At 47.3% G+C, this 6,000-nt stretch overlaps 1 long non-coding RNA gene across 2 annotated transcripts in view; it reads right to left on the minus strand.

Annotated features, from left to right (window-relative positions):
* LOC147093867 (uncharacterized) overlaps window positions 1–5,791 on the minus strand; it is a 41,540-nt gene extending 35,749 nt beyond the window's left edge. The window contains exon 1 of one of the 2 annotated variants that reach the window (XR_015074729.1): window positions 5,465–5,501. This is a non-coding gene — a long non-coding RNA (uncharacterized LOC147093867). Of the gene's footprint in view, window positions 1–5,464; window positions 5,502–5,768 lie in introns of those variants that run through there. The other variant, XR_015074728.1, reaches the window with a different exon arrangement.
* Window positions 5,792–6,000: the final 209 nt, after the last annotated feature.

A 6,000-nucleotide genomic window follows, 5' to 3' on the forward strand; every position in this document is an offset into this window, starting at 1 on the left:
CTGCTGGAGTCGGTCTGTCAGACCTGGGCCCTGACAGTAAACCTCCAAAAAACCAAAGTCCTCGTGTTCCAGCAAAGATCCAGACATCAGGGACCCAAAATAAATCTCACACTAGGAACAACTAAAATCGAACAAACCACTAACTATACAGACTTGGGCATTAAAATCAGCCCTACGGGAAATTTCAAACTGGCTGTGAATGAACTGAAAAAGAAAGCAAGAAGGGCCTTCTATGCCATTAAAAGACCAATCCAAATAGAAATCCCAATTAGCATTTGGCTCAAAATTTTCAAATCAGTAATTGAACCAATTGCACTCTATGGCAGTGAAGTGTTGGGACCGCTAACACAACAAGAATTTGCAAAATGGGACAAACACCCAATTGAGATCCTACATGCAGAATTCTGTAAAAGTATCCTCCGGACTCAAAGGAAAACCATAAACAATGCATGCAGGGCAGAACTCAGCCAATTTCCACTAATAATTACTATCTAAAAAAGAGCCACCAAATTTTGGAAACACCTAAAAATGAGCAACCCCCACTGCTATCATTACGAAGCCTTGAAATGCCAAGAGAGGACCATAAAGAATAACTCCCTCAGTCAACTAGTCCTGGGATTCAGTGAAGCAACCACTAACACTACTAACAATAACCAGCCCCAGGACAGAGACATCGTAACACAGAGAATTCGACCCAACAAAATTGTCACTAAACAAAAGGAAAAATACCTGTCATATTGGGCAGAAACATCAAAAACCCAAAGCAAACTCAATTGCTACTTGGCACTTAACAGACAATACAACATGGCTGAGTACCTGACCATGGTAAAGGATAACAAACTGAGAAAAACCTTGACAAGGTACAGACATAGCGAACATAGCCTGGCGATCGAAAAAGGCAGACACAGGCAGACCAGGCTGCCAAGAGAGGACAGGATATGTTCTCACTGCAGTCAGGGAGTGGTGGAGACAGAGATGCACTTCCTCACAGCCTGTGGAAAATATCAGGGCATCAGGGAGAATTTCTACCAAAAATTCTCACAAATATGCCCTGAATTCAGAAATTTGAATGACGACCAAAAACTCCTATACCTACTAGGGGAAGAGAGAAACTGTGTAACACTAGTGGCACACTATGTTACAGCTTGCCATAAACAGAGGGACAACCAGTAAACCTAAGAAAAGAGTATATATAAATAATGCAAATGTATTGTTATACACTCAGGGATATATCTGTTTATACACTGTACGAATAGATCTGCGTTTATGTGTTCAACCATGAATGTATTTTGATGCGTTGGCAACATAAGATGTACCTTATCATGCCAATAAAGCGATTTGAATTGAACTGAATGGATTTGAGAGAGGGAGAGAGAGAGAGAGGGACAGAGAGACAGAGGGACAGAGAGAGAGGGACGGAGAGAGAGAGGGACAGAGAGAGAGAGGGACAGAGAGAGAGAGGGACAGAGAGAGAGAGGGACAGAGAGAGAGAGACAGAGAGAGAGAGGGACAGAGAGAGAGAGGGACAGAGAGAGAGAGGGACAGAGAGAGAGAGGGACAGAGAGAGAGAGGGACAGAGAGAGAGAGGGACAGAGAGAGAGAGGGACAGAGAGAGAGAGGGACAGAGAGAGAGAGGGACAGAGAGAGAGAGAGGGACAGAGAGAGAGGGACAGAGAGAGAGAGGGAACGAGAGAGAGAGGGACAGAGATATTTATATATAGAGAGAGAGAGGGACAGAAGATAGAGAGAGAGAGAGAGAGAGAGAGGACAGAGAGAGAGAGAGAGAGACAGAGAGTGAAAGGGACAGAGAGAGAGAGAGGGACAGAGAGAGAGGGACAGAGAGAGAGGGACAGAGAGAGAGGGACAGAGAGAGAGAGGGTCACAGAGAGAGAGAGAGAGGCAGAGAGATAGAGAGACAGAGAGAGAAAAACGCCAACAAATGCATGCAGAGCCGAACTAGGCAGATACCCACTGATAATAAACATCCAAAAACGAGCACTAAACTTCCTAAATCACCTCAAATCTAGCTCCCCAGACACCCTTCATTTCAAAGCCTTTCAGACCCAAGAGCTAAACCCAGAAAAGAGTCCCCTGAGTCAGCTGCTACGGAAACTAAGTACTCAGCCGGACCCTGACCAGCCCCAGACCAACACAGCCGTCCAAACACCAATCCGAGTGAACCAAATCATTAAAAAATGCAAAGAAACCTACCTGGAACATTGGAACAAAATAACCGAAAGCCAAAGCAGACTAGAATGTTACCGGGCCCTAAAAAGAGAATATAAACTGGCAGACTACCTCACGACCATCAGAGACACAAAACAGAGACAGACCCTCACCAGGTACAGACTAAGCGACCACCAACTGGAAATTGAAAAAGGCAGATACAAGAAATCCTGGCAGCCTAGAGAGAATAGAATATGCGATCAATGTCTGGCTGGCGAGGTTGAAACAGAAATGCATTTCCTCCTAAAATGCGAAAAATTCAACACATCAAGAAACATATTATTCAACAAGCTAAGCCAAACAACCCCAGATTTCAAGGAATTGGATGATCTGTCAAAATTGAGATTAGTCCTAGGAGAAGGAGACAGACCATACCTTGGGGCCAAATATGTAACAACATGTCACAACCTGAGGACTGTTTAAAATTAAGACTGTTTAAAATTAATATTGAACGTACCAAATGAAGTACAAAGACTGTTTAAAATTAATATTGTTTAAAAGTAATATTGTATGTACCCAACAAATGTCAAACCGATTGACACCTACAGAATGTTGGAAAACTGTACCTTTTTGCTATGTAAGCTTTGGCAATATGGTTCTCTGTAAACTTTCATGCCAATAAAGCATTTTAATTGGAATTGGAATTGGAATTGGACAGAGAGGGAGAGGGACAGAGAGAGAGAGAGAGAGAGGGACAGAGAGAGAGGGACAGAGAGAGAGAGGGACAGAGAGAGAGGGGGACAGAGAGAGGGAGAGATAGAGAAAGAGAGAGAGAGGGACAGAGAGAGAGGGACAGGGAGAGAGAGACAGAGAGAGAGAGAGAGAGAGAGAGACAGAGAGAGAGAGGGACAGAGAGAGAGAGGGACAGAGAGAGAGGGACAGAGAGAGAGAGGGAGACAGAGAGAGAGAGAGAGAGACAGAGAGGGACAGAGAGGGACAGAGAGAGAGAGAGAGAGACGGAGAGGGACAGAGAGAGAGAGAGACAGAGAGAGAGAGAGACAGAGCAAGATAGAGAGAGAGAGAGAGAGAGAGGGACAGAGAGAGCGAGGGACAGAGAGAGAGAGGGACAGAGAGAGAGAGAGAGAGACAGAGAGAGAGGGACAGAGAGAGAGGGACAGAGAGAGAGGGACAGAGAGAGAGACAGAGAGACAGAGAGAGAGGGGGACAGAGAGAGAGGGACACAGGGAGAGAGAGACAGAGAGAGAGAGAGACAGAGAGGGACAGAGAGAGAGAGAGACAGAGAGAGAGAGTGACAGAGCGAGATAGAGAGAGAGAGACAGAGAGAGAGGGACAGAGAGAGAGAGGGACAGAGAGAGCGAGGGACAGAGAGAGCGAGGGACAGAGAGAGCGAGGGACAGAGAGAGAGAGAGAGGGACAGAGAGAGAGAGGGACAGAGAGAGAGAGGGACAGAGAGAGAGAGAGAGAGAGACAGAGAGGGAGAGGGACAGAGAGAGAGAGGGAGAGAGAGGGAGAGAGAGAGAGAGAGACAGAGACAGAGACAGAGAGAGGGGGACAGAGAGAGAGGGGGACAGAGAGAGAGGGACAGAGAGAGAGAGAGACAGAGAGAGAGAGAGAGACAGAGAGAGAGGGACAGAGAGAGAGAGGGACAGAGAGAGAGAGAGAGAGACAGAGAGATAGAGAGACAGAGGGAGAGGGACAGAGTGAGAGAGAGAGACAGAGAGACAGAGAGATAGAGGGATAGAGAGAGAGAGGGACAGAGAGAGAGGGACAGAGAGAGAGAGGGACAGAGAGAGAGGGACAGAGAGAGAGGGAGGGACAGAGAGAGAAGGACAGAGATATATATATATATATAGAGAGAGAGAGGGACAGAGAAAGGGACAGAGAGAGAGAGAGGGACAGAGAGAGAGGGACAGAGAGAGAGAGGGACAGAGAGAGAGAGACTGTTTAAAAATTAATATTGTTTAAAAGTAATATTGTATGTACCCAACAAATGTCAAATCGATTGACACCTACAGAATGTTGGAAAACTGTACCTTTTTGCTATGTAAGCTTTGGCAATATGGTTCTCTGTAAACTTTCATGCCAATAAAGCATTTTAATTGGAATTGGAATTGGAATTGGACAGAGAGGGAGAGGGACAGAGAGAGAGAGAGAGAGAGGGACAGAGAGAGAGGGACAGAGAGAGAGAGGGACAGAGAGAGAGAGGGGGACAGAGAGAGGGAGAGATAGAGAAAGAGAGAGAGAGGGACAGAGAGAGAGGGACAGGGAGAGAGAGACAGAGAGAGAGAGAGAGAGAGAGAGAGAGACAGAGAGAGAGAGGGACAGAGAGAGAGAGGGACAGAGAGAGAGGGACAGAGAGAGAGAGGGAGACAGAGAGAGAGAGAGAGAGACAGAGAGGGACAGAGAGAGAGAGAGAGAGACGGAGAGGGACAGAGAGAGAGAGAGACAGAGAGAGAGAGAGACAGAGCGAGATAGAGAGAGAGAGAGAGAGAGAGAGAGGGACAGAGAGAGCGAGGGACAGAGAGAGAGAGGGACAGAGAGAGAGAGGGACAGAGAGAGAGAGAGAGAGACAGAGAGAGAGAGAGAGACAGAGGGAGAGGGACAGAGTGAGCGAGAGAGACAGAGAGATAGAGGGACAGAGTGAGCGAGAGAGACAGAGAGATAGAGGGATAGAGAGAGAGAGGGACAGAGAAAGGGACAGAGAGAGAGAGAGGGACAGAGAGAGAGGGACAGAGAGAGAGAGGGACAGAGAGAGAGAGACTGTTTAAAAATTAATATTGTTTAAAAGTAATATTGTATGTACCCAACAAATGTCAAATCGATTGACACCTACAGAATGTTGGAAAACTGTACCTTTTTGCTATGTAAGCTTTGGCAATATGGTTCTCTGTAAACTTTCATGCCAATAAAGCATTTGAATTGGAATTGGATTGAGAGAGAGCGAGATTGAGAGAGCGAGATTGAGAGAGCGAGATTGAGAGAGCGCGAGATTGAGAGAGCGCGAGATTGAGAGAGCGCGAGATTGAGAGAGCGCGAGATTGAGAGAGCGCGAGATTGAGAGAGCGCGAGATTGAGAGAGCGCGCGAGATTGACGGTCACACCTGGTCTGCGCCTCCTCCCGATCTCCACCCGTCCACCTGGAGCCACAGCTCAGAAATCTTCCTCCCAACACCTGGGAACACAACCCGAAGCAAGCAGGCAGCGTGGAGTGAAAAGTGAGTGAGTGAGTGAGTAAGTGAGTGAGAGAGAGAGAGAGAGATTAAAGATTGAATCTCACCATCCCACATGGCACCAATGGAACAGCCGGCCTGATCTCCCTTCCATCCATCCATCCTTTCACCGGGACCGAGCCTGCAGCAGTGAGAGAGGGGCTGGGAGAGAGAGAGATTGAGACAGGACTCGCTCACACCAGAGAATCTCACACACACTAACACAGAATGGCCAAAGGGACCCGGTTCACACAGACACACAGACCAACATTCATTACCTGGACACTCAGAAATGGTTTCAACACTAAAGAGACACAAAATACTACATTACCTGAACACTTACTGTAAATTACAGTCAAAACAGCCACTCACCAAATATGAAAGCACCATCCCGCAGTCAGAAAGACTGAAACGCACATGGGTCAACCTTTTTAATAGTCCAGACCTGTCACTCAAACTTACCTCCTCCCACTCCACAGCCCCCCAACCTATCAGGTTGCTGCTTCCTCCACCTGAAGCCCGCCCCCCAGGTGTGGGTCAGTCCAAGTTGAGTCTGCCTATCTCCGGGGGGTGGGGTAGTCCTGGCCATGTGCTGGCCTCCCAA

Source organism: Somniosus microcephalus, unplaced genomic scaffold (genome assembly GCF_052327205.1).
Source record: "Somniosus microcephalus isolate GS21.2 unplaced genomic scaffold, FLI_Smic_1.0 unresolved_chr1, whole genome shotgun sequence".
NCBI classification, from domain to species: Eukaryota; Metazoa; Chordata; class Chondrichthyes; order Squaliformes; family Somniosidae; genus Somniosus; species Somniosus microcephalus.